General features: G+C 40.2%; 1 non-coding gene across 1 annotated transcript; it reads right to left on the minus strand.

Annotated features, from left to right (window-relative positions):
- Window positions 1-325: 325 nt before the first annotated feature.
- Window positions 326-429, minus strand: LOC148571155 (small nucleolar RNA R71). Its single transcript, XR_015908241.1, has one exon. It is a non-coding gene; the product is annotated as a small nucleolar RNA R71 (small nucleolar RNA).
- Between the last annotated feature and the right edge of the window lie 21,486 nt (window positions 430-21,915).

Raw genomic sequence — 21,915 nt, forward strand, 5'->3', positions numbered from 1 at the left:
TGGAAGAAGCATCTCAATTCCTGCAATTGGAGAAAACAACTTTGAGCTTAAGCCTCAATTAGTTTCTCTAATGCAGCAGAATTGCAAGTTTCATGGACTTCCATTGGAAGATTCTCATCAGTTTTTAGCTGAATTCTTGCAAATCTGTGACACTGTTAAGACCAATGAGGTTAATCCTGAGGTCTACAGACTTATGCTTTTCCCCTTTGCTGTAAGAGACAAAGCTAGGACATGGTTGAACTCACAACCTGAGGATAGCCTGAACTCTTGGGAAAAGTTAGTCAATGATTTCTTGGCCAAATTTTTTCCACCTCAAAAGTTGAGCAAGCTTAGAGTGGAAGTCTAGACCTTCAGACAGAAGGAAGGTGAATCCCTCTATGAAGCTTGGGAAAGATACAAGCAATTGATCAGAAGGTGTCCTTCTGACATGTTTTCAGAATGGAGCATCATATGTATATTCTATGATCGTCTATGATGAGAAGACGTTTGTGTGGCTTAGAATTTCACAAATGAAATCTCGTTGCAAGTATAGTTTCTAAACCAACAAGTAATCCTTTCAAAGAAAAATTTGTTTGTCACTAGTACAAACCCGTAAATTTATAAACTGAAGTATTGAACCTCGGGTCATTCTCCCTAGGAATCACAATAAAGTGTCTTGTTATTGGTTATGAGTCTTGTTTGGGGTTTTTGGGATAAGAGACATGAAATGTAAATGGCAATGAAAATAAACTAACAACTAGAAAAGCTCTTGGCAAGATATGAGAACTAGAAGTCCTATCCTAGTTATCCTCCTCAATTGTGATCATAAATTATCCATTGCTACCACTTAGTTAACCTCTAATCATGGAGGAAAGTCAAGTGGATGAATCAACTTGATTCCACAAGTCCTAGCCAACTCCCAAGGGAAAGACTAGCTTTAGTGGTATCCAAATCAATTAGCAACTTCTAATTATCAATCAACAAAGGAATTAGATAACTCAAGCATCACTAATTACTCTACCAAAGCCAAGAGGTACAAAATCTACACTAAAGTCCAACCAAGCATTTCATCAAACACTTGGAAGGCAAAAAAAGGAAAGCAAGGTAAATTGATAACAACAATGAAATCTAACAACTACTTATTGCAAGGAATTAATAACAACAATCAAAAGAAAACAAGATCTACATGAAATACCTCAAATTGCATTAAAAGAAAATAGGATGAACAAGAGTAGATCTACAAACAAAATAGAAGAAAGTAATGACAACAATAGAAAAATGATGAATGTAACAACATAGAATTGAGAGGTAGAAGAAGAAGGAAGCATGAATTGAAACCTAGATCTACATTATTGAACTAAACCTAATCCTAATTCTAATCCTAGAGAGAAGTGGGAGCTTCTCTCTCTAAAAGTAAAGCTAAAACTAGCCTAATGTGTGTTATGATTCAATATGATCATCCCCCTTCAATCCTTGGTCCTTTTGAGTGTTTTGGCGCCAAAGTTGGCTTGGATTGGGCCCCACAGGCTTTGAGAATTTGCTGGCCACGTTTTCATTAAAAAATCATAAATCATCACCGACACGTACGCGCACAGCACACGTATGCGTCCATGGGCGATTTTGTAAGGTGCGCGCGCGCGTCCATGGCCGAGTTTAACTCTTTGGCTTTTCACAATCTTCTCTACTTGAATGCTTCCTTCCTTGCTCCCCTTGATTCATTCCTAGCCTTTATCAACCTGAGATTACTAACAAATACATCAAGGCATCTTATGGAATCAAGGAGAAGTTAAAGTTATCTAATCAAAGACCAAAAAAAGCATACTTTTTACACTTAGGCACAAATAAAGGAGAGATCACAAAATCATGATAAATCAATGGCTAAATGTGAGAAAAGGTTAGCAAAATACTCTAAATCCAATACAAGATAAACCCTAGAAATGGGGTTTATCAACCTTCCGACACTTAAACCTTATCTTGTCCTCATGCTAAATTAAAAAGGAAACAAGGGGTATGATCTTTATTTAATGCACTAAACTACATGAATCCTATCTAAATGCAACTACCTATGGTGAATGCAAATGCTTGGTCAAAATAATTCAACTTCCAAGAGAATATATATATGAGCATAAGAGCTAGAGTAATAGGGATCAAGTCCAAACCACAATTGCATTGAGTTATCAAAAGAATTTCAAACTTGCAAGAATATAGATAATAGGGGTGAATACATGTAATTGAGCTATTGAACCCTCACCGGATGTGTTTGCACTCTCTTTGCTTGGTGTTTAGGGGTTGATCCACTCAATCCTCTCCTAATCATGCTTTTCCAAAATTTGTTCTTCATCTAACAATCAACAATTATTCAATGTATGCATTCATTCATCATGAGGTCTTTCTCATGGGTTGTAATGGGGTTAGGGTCAAGGTAGGATCATGTATGGATAAGTGGACTAGAATTTGAATCTTTGATTAGTCTAGACCTTCCCACCTAACCTATATAGTGACCTATACAATTAAGTACCACCTAACTACCCATCCTTCACATTTTACATAATGATGCATTTTCTTTTGATTTTCCTAACACTTATGCTTTGACTCTTATTGGCCTTTACTTTGGGGCATTTGTCCCCTTTTTATTTCTTTCTTTTCTTTGTTTCTTTCTTTTTGTTTCTTTTTCTATTTCTTTTGTTTTTCTCATCATTTTTTTTTCAAACTATATACAAGAACATCAATGCATAAGGTCTATACATTAATCAATACATGAGTATGCACCCAATTTCCTAAATACAAATACAAAACACTCTTTTATCCTAACCAATGTTCCTAATCTCCCCAAACTTGAATATAAGACACTCTCACTAGCCTAAGCTAATCAAAGATCCAAACAAGGGACTTTATTGTTTTCCACTTTAGGCATGTAATGTGCTAAAATAAGAACAATTGGGTTAAGCGTAGGCTCAAAATTGGTTAACAATAGAGGGTAGAAGGTAGGCTATTTGGGTAAGTGAGCTAATTAAAATGATGGCCTCAATCATATAAATGCATGAATACAAGGAATAAATGGACATATAGAATCAAGCAAACCAAGGATCACAATCATAGGAAGAGACAATCACACACAAGAATGGAAAATTGGTGGCTATAAAATGTAACCACATCAATAGGCTCAAATCTCACATGCTTGTGTTCTTAGCTCAATACATGCTCCACAAAGTATGAATTCAAGCAAATTACAAAAGTTTTCAATCAATTGGGGTGTGCTCTATAGATGGATTCTTTTGAAAATTTCATCATTTTGACTAAGCTTATTAATGCAATGTTGTGATTGAGAGTTTCCAAAAATAAAATCCTTAGCTTACCCTTTTTCTTTTTTCAATTAAAACAAGTTTCATATGAAAAAGGGTTAACTAGGTCTTAACAATTCCAAAACAATTTCTAATCACAACCACAAGCTAAGAGAGTAACTATATAAAGAAAAACCCAACTAAAGTATAAAATCCAACATCCATAATATCTACATCCAAAATGAGAGAGTATGCAACATAGAAGTATCCAAAATATCTAAAACAGCCAATATATACAATAATGTGCAAAATAAGATAGCTAGGAATATAACTAGGAAAATAGCCAAAATATTCACCGAACTACCGATGGTGCCAACGGCAACCTCCCCACACTTAAGGTCAAGCATCGTCTTCGATGCTAATCCTCAGGCTCAGCGAGAGGTACACCGGTCGGCTGAGGTGCTGGTGGTGGTGGTGGTAAAGAAAGTGTTGCTGTAGATCCTGATGTAGAGGCTCCTGCTGGGGCTGATGACGAAGAGGGTCCAGCTCCCTCTTCTACTACTCTAGCACGAGATCGGCATTGGGAAGGAGACTTTTCGTTCACCCAGGACCCCCATAGAATGGTCTCCAGCTCCTTCTCAGGGAGCGGTGGGGGAGGTGACACGTCCTCCGGTAGCCACTGGACACCGGCCCGCTGAATTATCTGTGTGACAAGGACGGGAAATGGAAAGATACCTCTGATGTGGGCCCGCCACATGAACCGCCTAATCAGCCGGGGGAAATAGACCTCCTTCCCCTCCAGCACACAGCTGATCAGGATCAACATAGCCACAGGGATCTCTGAGAAGTGGGTGGTCGGCATGAGGTAGTGGGCAAAAATCTGCTGCCATATCTTGGCCTCCTTGCTCAGATAGATAAAGCGCATCCCCTTGGGTGCCTTGTTTTCCGCATCCATGACCCAGGGAGCTTCCGGGGTAGCTACCACTGCCCGCAAAGTATCAAAATCGAAGGTCATGCAGTGGAGCTCCACCTCGGCCTGCTCAAAGGCATCAGTATCACCTGCCTTGGGCCTACAGGTAAGGGCGTCCTCAATAGCCTGCTCAGTGATGGGCACCTGAATACCTCTAACCAAGACCGAGTCAAGGGTGTGGCAGAAGAAGTTGCAATAGAATTCCTGCACCCAAGACCGGTTCACCCGGCTGAGCACTCGATCCAGAAAGTCTAAACCCATCCTCTCAATGCGGTTATTAATTGTTTGCCTCAGATCGGATGGAAGGGCCAACTTCTTTTCAATGTTCAAGTTCTTTGAGTTATAGCTTGGGAACCAAAGTTCACAGTAGAGATTAGGGAACTTGACTGAATCCTGGGTAGGTAAGGATTGATTTGCCCTCTCCACATCATCAATAGGATTTTTTGAATAATCCACAAAAGGAGAGAAAGTGGAATCTGGGGCCCTTTTCCTCTTTCTGGAGGTGGCCTTGCCTTTCCCTTTAGCCGACATCCTGAAAATAGAGTATGATAGAGAATAAGCAAGTATGCAAGTAGCAAGAAGTAAGGGAAAGCATGGTCCGGATATAAGGTAATTGGCAAGCAATCATGTTGTGAACCAAAATTGAAAACTTGGAATGCAAGTAAGCATAGAAAACATAACTATAGACCAAGAATTCAAACAATTCAAACAATGTGGCACAAAACTCATGCATTAGGCATATTCATCATCACCTCAAAAGAATAGTTAAAGGGTTAGGTGAACTAAAAAGTGAAGTTAATAGGTTAGACAAGTTAGTGAGTTAGAAAAAAGAAAAATGAAATTGAAAGTTAGTGGTATGATGGAGAAAAGCCTAAGTAACAGAGAATTGCAGAATGTGTACAACAATCATGTTCACATACATGAGGGAAGTGCAGTCATTGATGATCAAATACGAAATTGCAAGAAAAGCAATTAATTGGAAACAAGTCATCAGTCAATTCTTTGGCCATTGGTTGTGCAAGTTTGAAATGCATGTAGTGTAACACAATTCAAGATAGAAATAAATTGAGTGAAAATGAGTTACACAAGTAGAATTCACCAATTGTTGCTGATGCATGAACCATTTACACAAAATTGCAAGTTAGACCGAATGAGGAGTGAAGCACAAGATGAAGGCATTCGACTATCTTGAAAAGTGGAAACATGGAATGGTTCAAAGCAAGTTATAGGAAACGTAGGAAACACGGAAAACCGACCCAAAGGTACCTAAGAATTGAACTTGGTGTAACTGGGTGAGTATGCAACTCCAAGGCCAACAAGTTCAACTACATGTAGTATGTTTAAAAGCAGAGCAGTTTCTAGAAAATTGGGCAGCATTTCGGTAGCAATTCGGATGTTTCTGGACAGCGATTAACAGTAGGAAAGCCATAGGAATCCAAGGAAGCAAGAAACATAGCCAAACAGCAGCAAAAAGCAATATTCATGATGATCAGTAGAATGAACAAAACCAGGCAGCAGCAACTAAATCAGAAAATGAGAAATGCAGCATGCGGTAAAGTATGAAGAATGCATCACAGCAAAGCAATCAATACCACTCAGCAAGCAATCAATATGTGCTCAATTAGGTAAACAAATACGGCACAATTATCAGGCCTAGAATCCTCTATCCAGAACCTAACTATCTAACAGCAAATATCTCTATCTATCGTAACATGTAAAAAAAATCGAATTCTAACTAACAAAAATTAACAGTAAACTAATGAACGAAGAAAGAATGAAATAAGGGAAATAGGGGAGTGACCTAGGAGCAGACTAGGGATGGAATGGGGGGGTGGGTAGGCAGTAGGGAGGAGGGGAGAACGGAGACCTGCCGCGGACAGTGGCACTCGCCGGCGGTGGAGGTGGCGGCGCTCGGTTGAGGCTACGGTGGTGAAGACAGAGAGAACGAGGGGGTGTGAGAGAAGAGGGATGAGAAGGAGAGAGAGAGAGAATGGGGATGAGGGTGGAAGAAGAAGGGTAGGAGCAACGGCGGTGGCGCTGCCGGTGCGGTGGTCGGAGGCGTCACTGGGAGGAAAGGGGGTTAGAGGAGGGAGTTTGGGGAGGAGGGGGTTGAAGGGTGCGTCTGCGCGATTGTTCGTCACGCCTTAGGGTTATCCCGATTTTGGAACCGACGCGGGTGCGCACAATGCGCGTCCGCGTGCATTGAAGATTTTTGGGATGGATGCGGGAGCATGAAGTACGCTTATGCGTAACTGGGAGAATTAGTAAGGACGCGCACGCTTACTTTACGCGTCCGCTTGCTATGAGTTGGGTTGAAGGCCTAGTGCTGGCCCAGCGCCAGCACAACTCTCTGGACAAATGTATGGGCTGGAGCCAGTCGCTTAGGGATGCGTACGCGTAATGCGTGCGTCCGCGTGCATGGCCATCGAGTCTAGTGGCGCGCGAGCGCGATGTGCGCACTCGCGTGTCTTCCCTCAGCGCTGCATGGACGTGCACGCGTACTGTGTGCGTCTGCGTGGGTCGAGTTGGGCTAAAAGATCAACGTTCGCACAAGAGAGGCCCAACTCTCTGGAAAATCTATGGGGCTACATCCACTCATAGACGTGTGCGCGTACAGCGTGCGCGCGCGTCCTCCCCCCCCCCCCCTTTTTTTACATGAATTACTATAAACTGCCAAAAATCTCCCTAACACTACCTATAACTCAAGATCAACTAAAATGCAAATTTAACAAAAATTTCAAGTGCAAACAAACATAACTTGCACTTTAAGCAACTAACAACCAAGATATTAAGATAAGACTGCGTGAAGAGAAAAAGCTACCTACAATGGCAATTCAAATCACTTATTAATCAAATCTACAAGATAGTGGAAGGAGTATACCATGGTGGGGTGTCTCCCACCTAGCACTTTTGGTTTAAGTCCTTAAGTTGGACATTTGGGAAACTCTTTGTCATGGTGGCTTATGCTTGTACTCATCCTTGATTCTCCAAGGATCTATGCGCCTCAAATGGTTGACAGAAATTCCAACCAAATTCGCCATGCTTGGGCAAAGTTCTACCCAAGATATGAGCTCCCATAGTTGGTCTTCGTGCTTCGATCCGGGATCCCATATCTTATTCTCACACCCATCTTCTAGTTGATTGTCATGATTCTTCCATCCGGGTGGTTGGCGAGTAGAACAAGGGGAATTCTTTCTAGCATAGCAAGACTTCTTCCTAGACCAACACAAAGTAGCATGCTTCCAATCATAGTTCCCATATTTTGAGGCTTTGACCTTAATGAACCTAATTCCAAACTTCCAACCACTGTACAACTCTTTTCTACTCTTAACTCCACAAAGAGCTCTAAGTTGACCATCATTTTCAACCAAACCATATTCAAGTGAGAAAGTAAAGCTTAGGGGTAAGAATTTTACCCACTTGAATGTTATGGATGGTGACTTGGGGAGGGAGACCTCCCCACACTTAGACAATGCGAGGTCTACTTCTTTAGGCTCTTCCTTGACTCCATTTCTTCGCAAGCTTCTTCAATTTCAACCTTTTCCCCTTTGTCACTTGGCTTGGTGTTGTCTTCAAGAACTTCGATTTCTTGCCCAATGGGAGGTGATTTAATTTTGGATAGGAATTTATTGATGAATGAATCCGTCTCTTGATCAACCTCTTCATATTCTTCAATTTTGATATACACCAATTCAACTTTGTCCCCTTGGTAGCTTTCTTCCGATTCGCTCTCTTTTCCATTGCTCACCAAGGGTGTGGGAGGTTGTGCACGTTCTTCTCTAACTTCAACTTCATGTCCAATGGGAGAGGGTTCCATTGTAGAGAGAAATTCATCCATGATTGAAGCCATCTCTCGATAAGCCTCTTTCAAGTCTCCAATTTTGATATGCCTTGGAGGTTGCGCACCCTCCTTAACATCAATATCAAACTTCTTGGAAGAGTGCTCCATGATGCTACATTCCCATGGACTTTCTGATGTGCGGAAAACGATCCGACACAAAACTCACCGGCAAGTGCACCGGGTCGCATCAAGTAATAATAACTCACGGGAGTGAGGTCGATCCCACAGGGATTGAAGGATTGAGAAATTTTAGTTTAGTGGTTGATTTAGTCAAGCGAATCAAGATTTGGTTGAGAGATTTGTGATTTGCAGAATTTAAATTGCATGGAAAATAAAGGGGATGGGTAATTTGCATGAAATTAAAGAGAACTGAAATGTAAAATGCTAAATCTTAAAGAGCAAGAAATTAAATGGCAGAAACTTAGAACGCAAGAAATGTAAATTGCAGAATCTTAAAGTGCAAGAAATGTAAATGGCTTGAATTGTAAAGGGAATTGGGAATTGGATTTGCAGAAATTAAACAAGGAAGAGTAAAATCCAACACACAGAAGAGTAGAAGATGCCTTGGGTTGAATCGGATCTAAAACAGAAATATAAAAGAGCTTGAAAAGCAGTAAACAGAGAAATTGAGAATGGGAATCCAGATCTCAGGACTCAAGAGACTAGATAACCAAGTCTAGATCTCAATGCCTTCCTAGATCCAACAAGAACAATTGCAAAGGAAATGTAAATTGCAAAGAAAGTAGAAGAAGAAGCAATTAACAGAAACTGAAATTCAATGATGCGGAAAATTAAACAAGATCCCAAGATGAGATTGAAACAGAATTTCTTCAATTCTCCACCCAAGATCCGAAGCAAGAAAAGTAAAGAGTATTCAAGCAAGAACAAAGAAGAAGAGAGATCAATTCTCCTCCCCAAAATTCTCCTAAATTAAAACAACAATGCCAAAATGTAAAGGTGAGCTCTCTACAAAACTACCAATTCAAAACCAAAAAGAAAAGCTCTCTGAAAAATCTCTATGAAAACTAAAGGAAAAGCTCCCTCAAAAACTTAAATCCTAAGCTATTTATATACTTTCTCCAAATGGTCTTCAAGCTTTGAATTGGGCCTTTGCTCTTGATGGAATTGGGTTGATAGAGGCCTTGGTTGATTGCTCTTGGAGTTGGAGAGAGAACCGAAGTGAACCGGGTTGGGAATTATAAAAGCTTGAGTAAAAGTTTGAGGCAAACTTTTACTCAAACTTTTTACACCAGCTGCCCCATTCTTGCTGCTACCAACGTTTGAGCTAAAGTTTGGGGTCAAACTTTTGCTCAAACGTTGGCCCCCTTATGCACACTCATGGCGCCAACGTTGCCAAAAAGTTTGAGGCAAACGTTGGCGCAAACTTTTTGTCTCCAGGGTGTTGATTTGTGATGCCAACGTTTGCCAAAAAGTTTGAGGCAAACGTTGGCGCAAGCTTTTTTCCCAAAAGTTTGAGCTAAAGTTTGAGGCAAACTTTTGCTCAAGCTTTTTGTTCTCTCTTGCTCCTAGCCATTCCTTCTTGCTTCAACCTTTCTCCAATCTTTCTTCACCTATCATTAATCAACCAAACACATCAAAGCTATGCTCAAAATCATGAGATTGTCATTCTTTCATAATATGTGGCAATTATAGCATAAATCCTCATGAAATTGCATTAATTTATCTGTGGTTGATTAAATCAAAGGAAACATGAAAATCTACCCAATTGGCTTGCTTGTGGCTCAAGAAAGTGCATAATTCAATTGAAAACAAAAGGAAAAGGCTAGTGAAACTAGGCTAAGATGACTTGTCATCACAACACCAAACTTAAAGCTTGCTTGTCCCCAAGCAAGAAAGGAATTATGCTCAAAGGTTCTTTCAATCAGAATGGATTTGAAAAATTACATGTACTATCCTGTGAGTGAAGTGATCAAGTGACAGTGGGGTGAACTCTAACTCATGTGCTCATGCAAGGGCCTCAGTGCTTACTAGTCCCTACATCTTGGAAGTCTTAGGTCTTAGGATTTTCATCCAAATGGTATCATCGAGGTCTCTTTATATGTAATCACGTTGAAGCAGCTTATGGTTTCCTTGCTTTGGCCTTGACTCTAAGTGTCATGTCTCAAAGCAGCTCTTTAGATAAGCTTTCAATCAATACTCCTAAACCAGTTGGTTTTAAGGTAGTAGGTGTTAAAGCACCCCTAAGGATTTACTTGCTCAAGCCTCTTTCTTTGACACAATTCGACCACAAGCATTTACTAGGATAACAACTCTTTGAGTTTTTGTTTCTTCTTTCTTTTCTGCCTAGTAATTGATGCTCAGAGCCTTAGGCCATGTTCTTTTTGTTTTTGTATTTTCTTTATTTTCTTTTGTTTTGTTTGTTGCTTCTTGGATCAATAAATTTTTGAGAATCTCCACAATACTTCTTTGAACTTCATGTCTTGCCTATGAGCTCCCATGCAAGTTTTCATAAGCATGCAACCTCAATACATTATCATACAACTAGAACCGCCACTTCTCCTAATCTTTTGCTTGCCTCAAAATTGTTTAATTCCTCAATCCTTCTTTTCAAAGAACTTTCATGTCATGCATTTTTGAAGTATTGAGTGCAAACAAGTGTGAAAAGTGTAGTGTTGTGAATAATCAAGCATCTTAATTATTGAATTACAGAAAAACTATACTATGCAGACAAGCAGGGGTATTATATCACTTTCAATCGTAGCAGTATCTGATATAAAAGAATCACTGAACAATACAACTTTTTGGAGTTCGCTTGCTTTCCTTCTTCTCATCATCATCATTGCTGGCCTTCACATTTATCTTTCATCTCCTTGGTTGATGATGCTTAATCCTTCCAAAAGCTTGTATGACACTCTGCAATGATATTGAAAGTTGCTTGTTCCCAAAGCACTTGAAAAATGGTTAGCATGCATGATTTATTTGTGGGCTTTTGAACTTACTTTGGTGTGGGAACACCAAACTTAGTATCTTGCCAATGGTCCTTGTGCATCAGATTAACCATGTGTAAAACTCTTTTTTTTTTCAAAATTGACAAAACTGGAAACTTAGGAAACGGCAGCACAGTTGACCAGTTTATCTAAATGCTTGAAGCTAGCATTATGCAGAAAGTGAGAATGTGTTTTATGATGGGATTTTGGTGGAACACCAAACTTAGAATTCTTCATTCTTCCTTATACTGTTTTGGTGTGCAACACCAAACTTAGCTTCTTGTAATATAGATAAAACTAATTAACCTTTTTATTAAAATAGCTATGAAAAGAAAACTACCTCAGGTTGGGTTGCCTCCCAACAAGCGCTCTTTTATTGTCATTAGCTTGACATCCTTCATCCTCTGATCATGGAAGTTGAGGCTTCTATTGCCTTTGGTTTCCTCCTAAGTGAAGTTTTGCTTTGTGATGCTCATCCTGGATGATTGATTCTTTTCCTTCAGCCCTCTTCTCACCCATTTCTGTGAGGTTCTTAGCCAGTTGCTGCATTTGCCTCTCAATTCTTCTGAGTGAGGTTTCCTGGTTCTGTGTTATCTCCTCTTGGTGCTCCATCATTCTCTCTATTAAGATCTCCAAATTGGTGATCCTATGAAAGTGTTGTGAAATTTGTTGGTTGTGAGGTATCTGGGGTTGGAGGGGTGGGTAGTGTGGTGGTATGTAGTGATTGTTGTTGGTATGGTGGTGTTTTTGCAGGTTTGGGAAGTTAGGGTTGTTATAGTTGAAGTCCCTTTGTTCCTGATGCTGAGATTCCCTCATTCTTAGATAAGAATGTGGCTTCCATGGTGGAAATTGTGCATTCACTGTGGCAGAATGTAGAAAATCAATTTGTCTAGCTATTGACTCCAATTGTTGCTGAGTTTGCTGGTATAGCTGTTTGTTTTGATTCATGATTGCCCACACTCCTTCAAGATTCATTACTTCCTTTTCTGAAATTGCATTCCGTGGTGTCTCGAATGAGTGTTGGTTATTGGCTCTTTTGTCTTTGAACTCTGCAGTTCCTTGGATGTTTGCTGTTGCGTTGAGTAGGCCATCTGAGAAGTAATCCACCGCTCTTTTTGTTTCTGGGGTTAATCCTTCATAGAACGCTTGGAAACCCACTTTGTCACTTGCTTTCTTGTATCTTTCCCATGCTTTGAACAATGGTTCTTCCTCTCCTTGTATGAAAGGATGTATTCCCTCTTTCATCTTGATGTTTTGTTGGGATGAGGAGAATTTGGCTAGAAACTTGGCAACCAAATCATCCCAACTAGTGATACTTCCTTGGGGAAAGGTTTCAAGCCATTGTGCCGCTTCATCCTTTAGTGAGAAAGGAAATAACAAGAGCTTATAGGTATCATGATTTATACTATCGAGATTGACAGCACCACAAGTCCTCAGAAAAAGGGATAGGTGCTGTTTAGGATCCTCCAATGGATTTCCACCATAGGAACAATTGTTCTTGATTAGTGTAATGAGTTGCGGCTTCATGTTGTGGTGTTCTTCTTTCTCAGAAACTCCTTCTTCAATGATATCCTTCCCTCTGGCCTCTCTTCTTTCTTGTGACATATAAATCAACAAACGGAACACACAGAGGTATTCTTGAAAATTGAGTGTAGTCAGTTGAGACAAAACTTCAAACAGTTAGTGTGTTAGTCAAAAATTTGAGAAACAGAAAATAAAAATGCTAGATCTAGATCACCCCTCACTTAATCATTGTCAATCTAATCAATCCCCGGCAACGGCGCCAAAAACTTGATGTGCGGAAAACGATCCGACACAAAACTCACCGGCAAGTGCACCGGGTCGCATCAAGTAATAATAACTCACGGGAGTGAGGTCGATCCCACAGGGATTGAAGGATTGAGAAATTTTAGTTTAGTGGTTGATTTAGTCAAGCGAATCAAGATTTGGTTGAGAGATTTGTGATTTGCAGAATTTAAATTGCATGGAAAATAAAGGGGATGGGTAATTTGCATGAAATTAAAGAGAACTGAAATGTAAAATGCTAAATCTTAAAGAGCAAGAAATTAAATGGCAGAAACCTAGTACGCAAGAAATGTAAATTGCAGAATCTTAAAGTGCAAGAAATGTAAATGGCTTGAATTGTAAAGGGAATTGGGAATTGGATTTGCAGAAATTAAACAAGGAAGAGTAAAATCCAACACACAGAAGAGTAGAAGATGCCTTGGGTTGAATCGGATCTAAAACAGAAATATAAAAGAGCTTGAAAAGCAGTAAACAGAGAAATTGAGAATGGGAATCCAGATCTCAGGACTCAAGAGACTAGATAACCAAGTCTAGATCTCAATGCCTTCCTAGATCCAACAAGAACAATTGCAAAGGAAATGTAAATTGCAGAGAAAGTAGAAGAAGAAGCAATTAACAGAAACTGAAATTCAATGATGCGGAAAATTAAACAAGATCCCAAGGTGAGATTGAAACAGAATTTCTTCAATTCTCCACCCAAGATCCGAAGCAAGAAAAGTAAAGAGTATTCAAGCAAGAACAAAGAAGAAGAGAGATCAATTCTCCTCCCCAAAATTCTCCTGAATTAAAACAACAATGCCAAAATGTAAAGGTGAGCTCTCTACAAAACTACCAATTCAAAACCGAAAAGAAAAGCTCTCTGAAAACTCTCTATGAAAACTAAAGGAAAAGCTCCCTCAAAAACTTAAATCCTAAACTATTTATACACTTTCTCCAAATGGTCTTCAAGCTTTGAATTGGGCCTTTGCTCTTGATGGAATTGGGTTGATAGAGGCCTTGGTTGATTGCTCTTGGAGTTGGAGAGAGAACCGAAGTGAACCGGGTTGGGAATTATAAAAGCTTGAGTAAAAGTTTGAGTAAAAGTTTGAGGCAAACTTTTACTCAAACTTTTTACACCAGCTGCCCCATTCTTGCTGCTACCAACGTTTGAGCTAAAGTTTGGGGTCAAACTTTTGCTCAAACGTTGGCCCCCTTATGCACACTCATGGCGCCAACGTTGCCAAAAAGTTTGAGGCAAATGTTGACGCAAACTTTTTGTCTCCAGGGTGTTGATTTGTGATGCCAACGTTTGCCAAAAAGTTTGAGGCAAACGTTGGCGCAAGCTTTTTTCCCAAAAGTTTGAGCTAAAGTTTGAGGCAAACTTTTGCTCAAGCTTTTTGTTCCCTGGGGTGTTTTCACTTATTCCGAAAGTTTGAGCTAAAGTTTGAGGCAAACTTTTGCTCAAACTTTTTGTTCTCTCTTGCTCCTAGCTATTCCTTCTTGCTTCAACCTTTCTCCAAGCTTTCTTCACCTATCATTAATCAACCAAACACATCAAAGCTATGCTCAAAATCATGAGATTGTCATTCTTTCATAATATGTGGCAATTATAGCATAAATCCTCATGAAATTGCATTAATTTATCTATGGTTGATTAAATCAAAGGAAACATGAAAATCTACCCAATTGGCTTGCTTGTGGCTCAAGAAAGTGCATAATTCAATTGAAAACAAAAGAAAAAGGCTAGTGAACCTAGGCTAAGATGACTTGTCATCACAACACCAAACTTAAAGCTTGCTTGTCCCCAAGCAAGAAAGGAATTATGCTCAAAGGTTCTTTCAATCAGAATGGATTTGAAAAATTACATGTACTATCCTGTGAGTGAAGTGATCAAGTGACAGTGGGGTGAACTCTAAATCATGTGCTCATGCAAGGGCCTCAGTGCTTACTAGTCCCTACATCTTGGAAGTCTTAGGTCTTAGGATTTTCATCCAAATGGTATCATGGAGGTCTCTTTATATGTAATCACCTTGAAGCAGCTTATGGTTTCCTTTCTTTGGCCTTGACTCTAAGTGTCGTGTCTCAAAGTGGCTCTTTAGATAAGCTTTCAATTAATACTCCTAAACCAGTTGGTTTTAAGGTATTAGGTGTTAAAGCACCCCTAAGGATTTACTTGCTCAAGCCTCTTTCTTTGACACAATTCGACCACAAGCATTTACTAGGATAACAACTCTTTGAGTTTTTGTTTCTTCTTTCTTTTCTGCCTAGTAATTGATGCTCAGAGCCTTGGGCCATGTTCTTTTTGTTTTTGTATTTTCTTTATTTTCTTTTGTTTTGTTTGCTGCTTTTTGGATCAATAAATTTTTGAGAATCTCCACAATACTTCTTTGAACTTCATGTCCTGCCTATGAGCTCCCATGCAAGTTTTCATAAGCATGCAACCTCAATACATTATCATACAACTAGAACCGCCACTTCTCCTAATCTTTTGCTTGACTCAAAATTGTTTAATTCCTCAATCCTTCTGGTAGCACAAATTACGAATCACACTTTTCACAACTCGTACCACTAACCAGCAAGTGCACTGGGTCGTCCAAGTAATACCTTACGTGAGTAAGGGTCGAATCCCACAGAGATTGTTGGTTTGAAGCAATCTATGGTTATCTTGTAAATCTTAGTCAGGAAGTCAATTATGTTTATCAGTTGAATTATGAATAACCAGTAGAGCATAAATTAAAAGTTACTTGTTGTGTAGTAATGGAGAATATGTTGGAGTTTTGGAGATGCTTTGTCTTTTGAATCTCTGCTTTCCTCTGTCTTCTGATTCACGCACGCACGTCCTCCTATGGCAAGCTGTGTGTTGGTGGATCACCGTTGTCAATGGCTACCTTCCATCCTTCCAGTGAAAACTACGCTCACGCGCTCTGTCACAGCACGGCTAATCACCGGTTGGTTCTCGATCCGATTGGAATAGGATTTACTATGCTTTTGCATCTGTCACTAACGCCCAGCCTTCAGGAGTTTGAAGCTCGTCACAGTCATTCAATCCTTGAATCCTACTCGGAATGCCACAGACAAGGCTTAGACTTTCCGGATTCTCATGAATGCCGCCATCAGTTCTAGCTTATACCACGGAGATTCTGATTAAAGAATCTAAGAGACACTCATTCAATCGGATATAGAACGGAGGTGGTTGTCAGGCACACGTTCGTGAGTTGAGGAAGGTGATGAATGTCACAGATCATCACCTTCATCACAGTTAAGCGCGAATGAACATCTTAGATAGGAACAAGCGTGTTTGAATGGAAAATAGAAATACTTGCATTAATTCATTGAGACACAGCAGAGCTCCTCACCCCCAACAATGGGGTTTAGAGACTCATGCCGTCAGAGAATACAAAGTTTAGATCTGAAATGTCATGAGATACAAAATAAGTCTCTAAAAGTTGTTTAAATACTAAACTAGTAGCCTAGGGTTACAAAATATGAGTGGACTATGATGGATGATGCAGAGACCCACTTCTGGGGCCCACTTGGTGTGTTGGGGCCCACTTGGTGTGTGCTGGGGCTGAGATTTCGTGCAGAGACCATTTGTGGAGTTGAACGCCAGTTTTTGTGCCAGTTTGGGCGTTCAACTCCAGTTTTTGATCCTTTTCTGGCGCTGGACGCCAGAATTGGGCAGAAGGCTAGCGTTGAACGCCAGTTTACGTCGTCAATTCTTGTGCAAAGTATGGACTATTATATATTGCTGGAAATCCCTGGATGTCTACTTTCCAACGCAATTGGAAGCACGCCATTTCGAGTTCTGTAGCTCCAGAAAATCCACTTTGAGTGCAGGGAGGTCGGAATCCAACAGCATCAGCAGTCCTTTTTCAGCCTGAATCAGATTTTTGCTCAGCTCCTTCAATTTCAGCCAGAAAAATACCTGAAATTACAGAAAAACACACAACTCATAGTAAAGTCCAGAAATATGAATTTTTCCTAAAAACTACTAGAAATAGACTAAAAACTAACTAAAACACACTCTAAACTATATGAAATTATCCCCAAAAAGCGTATAAAATATCCGCTCATCACAACACCAAACTTAAACTGTTGCTTGTCCTCAAGCAACTAGACAAATAAAATAGAAGACTAATAGGTTGGGAAGCAATAATATCTCAGAGTTTTTGATTGAAGCTCAGATTCTAATTAGATGAGCGGGACTAGTAGCTTTTTGCTTCTGAACAGTTTTGGCATCTCACTTTATCCATTGAAGCTCAGAGTGATTGGCATCTATAGGAACTCAGAATTCAGATAGTGTTATTGATTCTCTTAGTTCAGTGTGATGATTCTTGAACACAGCTTCTTTATGAGTCTTGGCCTTGGCCCTAAGCACTTTGTTTTCCAGTATTACTACCGGATACATAAATGCCACAGACACATAATTGGGTGAACCTTTTCAGATTGTGACTCAGCTTTGCTAAAGTCCCCAATTAGAGGTGTCCAGAGTTCTTAAGCACACTCTTCTTTTTGCTTTGGACCTTGACTTTAACCGCTCAGTCTCAAGTTTTCACTTGACACCTTCACGCCACAAGCACATGGTTAGGGACAGCTTGGTTTAGCCGCTTAGACCAGGATTTCAGTCCTTTAGGCCCTCCTATCCACTGATGCTCAAAGCCTTGGGATCCTTTTTAATTGCCCTTGCCTTTTGGTTTTAAGGGTTATTGGCTTTTTCTGCTTGCTTTTTTTTTTTTTTCTGCAAGCTTTGTTCTTTGCTGCTTTTTCTTGCTTCAAGAATCATTTTTATGATTTTTCAGATTATCAATAACATGTCTCATGTTCATCATTCTTTCAAGAGCCAACATATTTAACAGTCTTAAACAACAAATTCAAAAGACATATGCACTGTTCAAGCATTCATTCAGAAGACAGAAAGCATTGCCACCACATTTAACCAATTAGAATTTATTTTATTTAAACTCGAAATTTTATTGCTTCTTATTCAAAAGATCTACTATTTTATTCATGTTTGCTGATGATGAGAAAAATAAACTATAGCTTAATTGGAGATAAAATCAAAATAGATACTAATTACTACTATATGACGTCTAAGGTAAACTTTTTATAAGGACACTGTCACAGAGTTAAGGCAGAAATTGGAAATTAACAACCTTTATCTGGGGGTATGGGGGTTCCTCTGATCCTTGGGAGGCTTGGTATCACAGAAGATTTTTGGCGCTTCAGTTCCCTTAAGTCACGTCCCTGCTCCTCTTGTTCTTTAAGCATATGGGTTAGCATTTGACTATGTTCCTTCTGTTGTTTTATTATTTGCTCCATAGCTTCCTGTATCTTGGTGACAGACGTCTCAAGATGTTCCCAATATTCTGCTTGAGGAATCTCTAGAAGGAATTCCTGTGCTCTTTTCTTTATAGGATCCTCCTGTGCTTGTTGTCTCTCCATTGATGCTTTGGTGATTGGCCTTTCAATTAGGATATATTCAGTTATTCCCATCTTGACTCCAGCATCCTTGCAGAGCAGAGAAATCACGCTTGGATAAGCCAACCTGGCCTCTCTTGAATTTTTGTTAGCAATCTTATAGAGCTCTGTTGAAATCAGCTGATGAACCTCCACTTCCTTTCCCATCATGATGCAATGAATCATTACTGCTCTTTTAACTGTGACTTCAGAACGGTTGCTGGTGGGCAACAGAGAACGCCCAATGAAGTCCAGCCATCCTCTGGCAACTGGTTTGAGATCCTCCCTCTAGAGTTGATTTGGGACGCCCTTTGTGTTGGTGGTCCACCTGGCTCCAGGAATACAGATGTCCTCTCCAATTTTATTCAGGCCAATGTCTGCTCTCATCATCCTCCTGTTGAAGGAGTCTGGATCATCCTTTAGCTGAGGTAGTTTTAGTATCTCTCTGATCTTGTCAGGGGTGGTATGAACAATCTTTCCCCTGACCATGGTCCAAAATTCGTAGCAGGCTGTTCCAGATAGTCTTTGCTTGTCAGTCTGCCACATATTAGCATAGAACTCCTGGACCATGTTCCTTCCTACTTTCGTTTCAGGATTAGCTAGGACTTCCCAGTTCCTGATTCGAATTTGCTCCTGGATCTCCGGATATTCATCTTCTTTCAGATCGAATCTAACTTCCAGGATCACTGATCTCAGACCCATTACTTTAAGATAATGGTCTGAATGTTCTTTAGATAAGAACTTCCCTTGATTCCAAAGTGGTTTTGGAACGCTTTCTTTCTTGTCTCTAGGAGTGTATTGTTTCCCTTTGGGAGCCATGATCTTAGTGATTTTGGAAAAACACACCAAACTTAGAGGTTTGCTTGTCCTCAAGCAAAAGAAAAGAAAGGAGAGGGATAGAAGGAGATTGAGTAGCACTTGTTGATGAAGGGGGGGGGAGGCCGAACCCAATTTAAAGGGGGGGAGGGGTGGATTTTCGAAAAATTGGAGGAGATAAGATAAAAAGATTGAGTTGAAAAAGATAAGATAGAAGATATAGTTTAATTTTGAAAAGATAGGATAGTTTTTTTTTTTTTTTTTTGAAAAAGATAATTCTGGATTTTGAAAAAGATAATATGAAAAAGATATTGAAAAAGATATGGATTAGTTGAAAAGATTTTTGAGTGAAAAAGATAGATTTTGAAAAAGATAGATTTTTTCAGAAAAGATTTTGAAAAGAGTTGGATTGAATTTGAAAAAATGGATTTTTAAAAATTAAGGATTTTAGAAATCAGGGTTCTTGATATATTCATGTAAAAATCATGCATTGAAGCATTCAAATTTAAAATTAAATTGGAAATTCGTGTGGAATCACTGGAAATGGCTCCTCCCTGTCCTCCTGGCGTTTGAACGCCCAAACACTGCCTGTTTTGGGCGTTCAACGCCCAAATGCTGATCTCCTGGGCATTCAGCGCCCAGTTGCTGCCATTACTGGCGTTCAACGCCCAGTGGGTGGCCATTCCTGGCGCTGAACGCCCAAATGCTGCCATTACTGGCGTTCAGCGCCCAGTGGATGCCCATTTTGGGCGCTGAACGCCCAAAATGCTCCTTTACTGGCGTTTTCTTGCCATTGAGCTCTTTTACTCTGTTTTGTGTGCCGAGGTCTTCTGTAAATGATTATTTACCTTGTTGTCAATGAACTATATATAAAATATAAAGATAGAAATAGGGCAAAATGCTTGGAGGATTGTTGCCCCATGGCTGGGTTGCCTCCCAGCAAGCGCTTCTTTATTGTCTTTAGCTGGACCTTGCTGAGCTTTTAATCTAGCTTCAGCCTTGAGCATTCTTGCTCAGTGTTGCCTTCAAGATAATGCTTGATTCTCTGTCCATTGACAATGAACTTCTTATCAGAATCAATATCTTGAAGCTCCACATAACCATATGGTGACACACTTGTAATCACGTATGGTCCCCTCCACCGGGATTTCAGTTTCCCAGGGAATAGCCTGAGTCTAGAGTTAAACAACAGGACCTTCTGTCCTGGTTCAAAGATTCTAGATGACAGCTTTCTGTCATGCCATTTTTTTTATTTTTCTTTATAAAGCTTGGCATTTTCGAAAGCTGTGAATCTGAATTCCTCTAGCTCATTTAGCTGGAGCAATCGTTTTTCTCCTGCTAATTTGGCATCTAAGTTTAGGAATCTGGTTGCCCAATAGGCCTTATGTTCCAGTTCCACGGGCAAGTGGCATGCCTTACCATACACGAGTTGGTATGGAGAGGTCCCTATAGGGGTCTTGAATGCTGTTCTGTAAGCCCACAGAGCATCATCCAAGCTCCTTGCCCAATCCTTTCTACGGGTATTTACTGTCCGTTCCAGGATTCTCTTTAATTCTCTGTTAGAGACTTTAGCTTGCCCGTTGGTTTGTGGATGATATGGAGTGGCCACTTTGTGGCGAATTCCATACCGAACCATGGCAGAGTAAAGCTGTTTATTGCAGAAGTGAGTGCCCCCATCGCTGATTAACACTCTAGGGACACCGAACCTGCTAAAGATATGTTTCTGGAGGAATTTCAGCACTGTTTTAGTATCATTGGAGGGTGTGGCGATAGCCTCAACCCATTTTGATACATAGTCAACTGCCACCAGAATATAAGTGTTTGAGTATGATGGTGGGAAAGGTCCCATGAAGTCAATTCCCCATACATCAAACAACTCTATTTCCAAGATTCCTTGTTGAGGCATGGCGTAACCATGAGGCAGATTACCATCTCTTTGGCAACTGTCACAATTACGTACAAACTCTCGGGAATCTTTATAGAGTGTGGGCCAATAGAAGCCACATTGGAGGACCTTGGTGGCTGTTCGCTCACCTCCGAAATGGCCTCCATATTGAGATCCATGGCAATGCCATAGGATTCTCTGTGCTTCCTCTCTGGGGACACACCTACGGATAATTCCGTCTGCACATCTCTTAAAGAGATAGGGCTCATCCCACAAGTAGTACTTTGCATCAGTAATTAGTTTCTTTTTTTGTATTCTATTGTACTCCTTGGGTATGAACCTTGCAGCTTTATAGTTTGCAATATCGGCAAACCATGGTGCTTCCTGAATGGCAAATAGATGCTCATCAGGGAACGTCTCAGAGATCTCAAGGAAGGGGAGGGACGTCCCTTCCACTGGCTCTATCCGGGACAGATGATCAGCCACTTGGTTCTCTGTCCCTTTTCTGTCTCTTATTTCTATATCAAACTCTTGCAGAAGCAATACCCATCTGATGAGCCTGGGTTTTGAATCCTGCTTTGTGAGTAGATATTTAAGAGCAGCATGGTCAGTATACACAATCACTTTTGATCCTACTAAGTATGATCTGAACTTGTCAATGGCGTAAACCACTGCAAGTAGTTCTTTTTCTGTGGTTGTGTAATTTTTCTGGGCATCATTTAGAACGCGACTGGCATAATAAATGACATGCAGAAGCTTGTCATGCCTCTGTCCCAATACTGCACCAATGGCATGATCACTGGCATCACACATTAACTCAAATGGCAATGTCCAGTCTGGTGCAGAAATCACTGGTGCTGTGACCAGCTTAGCTTTCAGCGTTTCAAACGCCTGCAGGCATGCTGTGTCAAACACAAATGGCGTGTCAGCAGCTAGCAGATTGCTTAGAGGTT

This window comes from Arachis ipaensis, chromosome B3 (genome assembly GCF_059453495.1).
Source record: "Arachis ipaensis isolate K30076 ecotype BB chromosome B3, ASM5945349v1, whole genome shotgun sequence".
Lineage (NCBI taxonomy): Eukaryota > Viridiplantae > Streptophyta > Magnoliopsida > Fabales > Fabaceae > Arachis > Arachis ipaensis.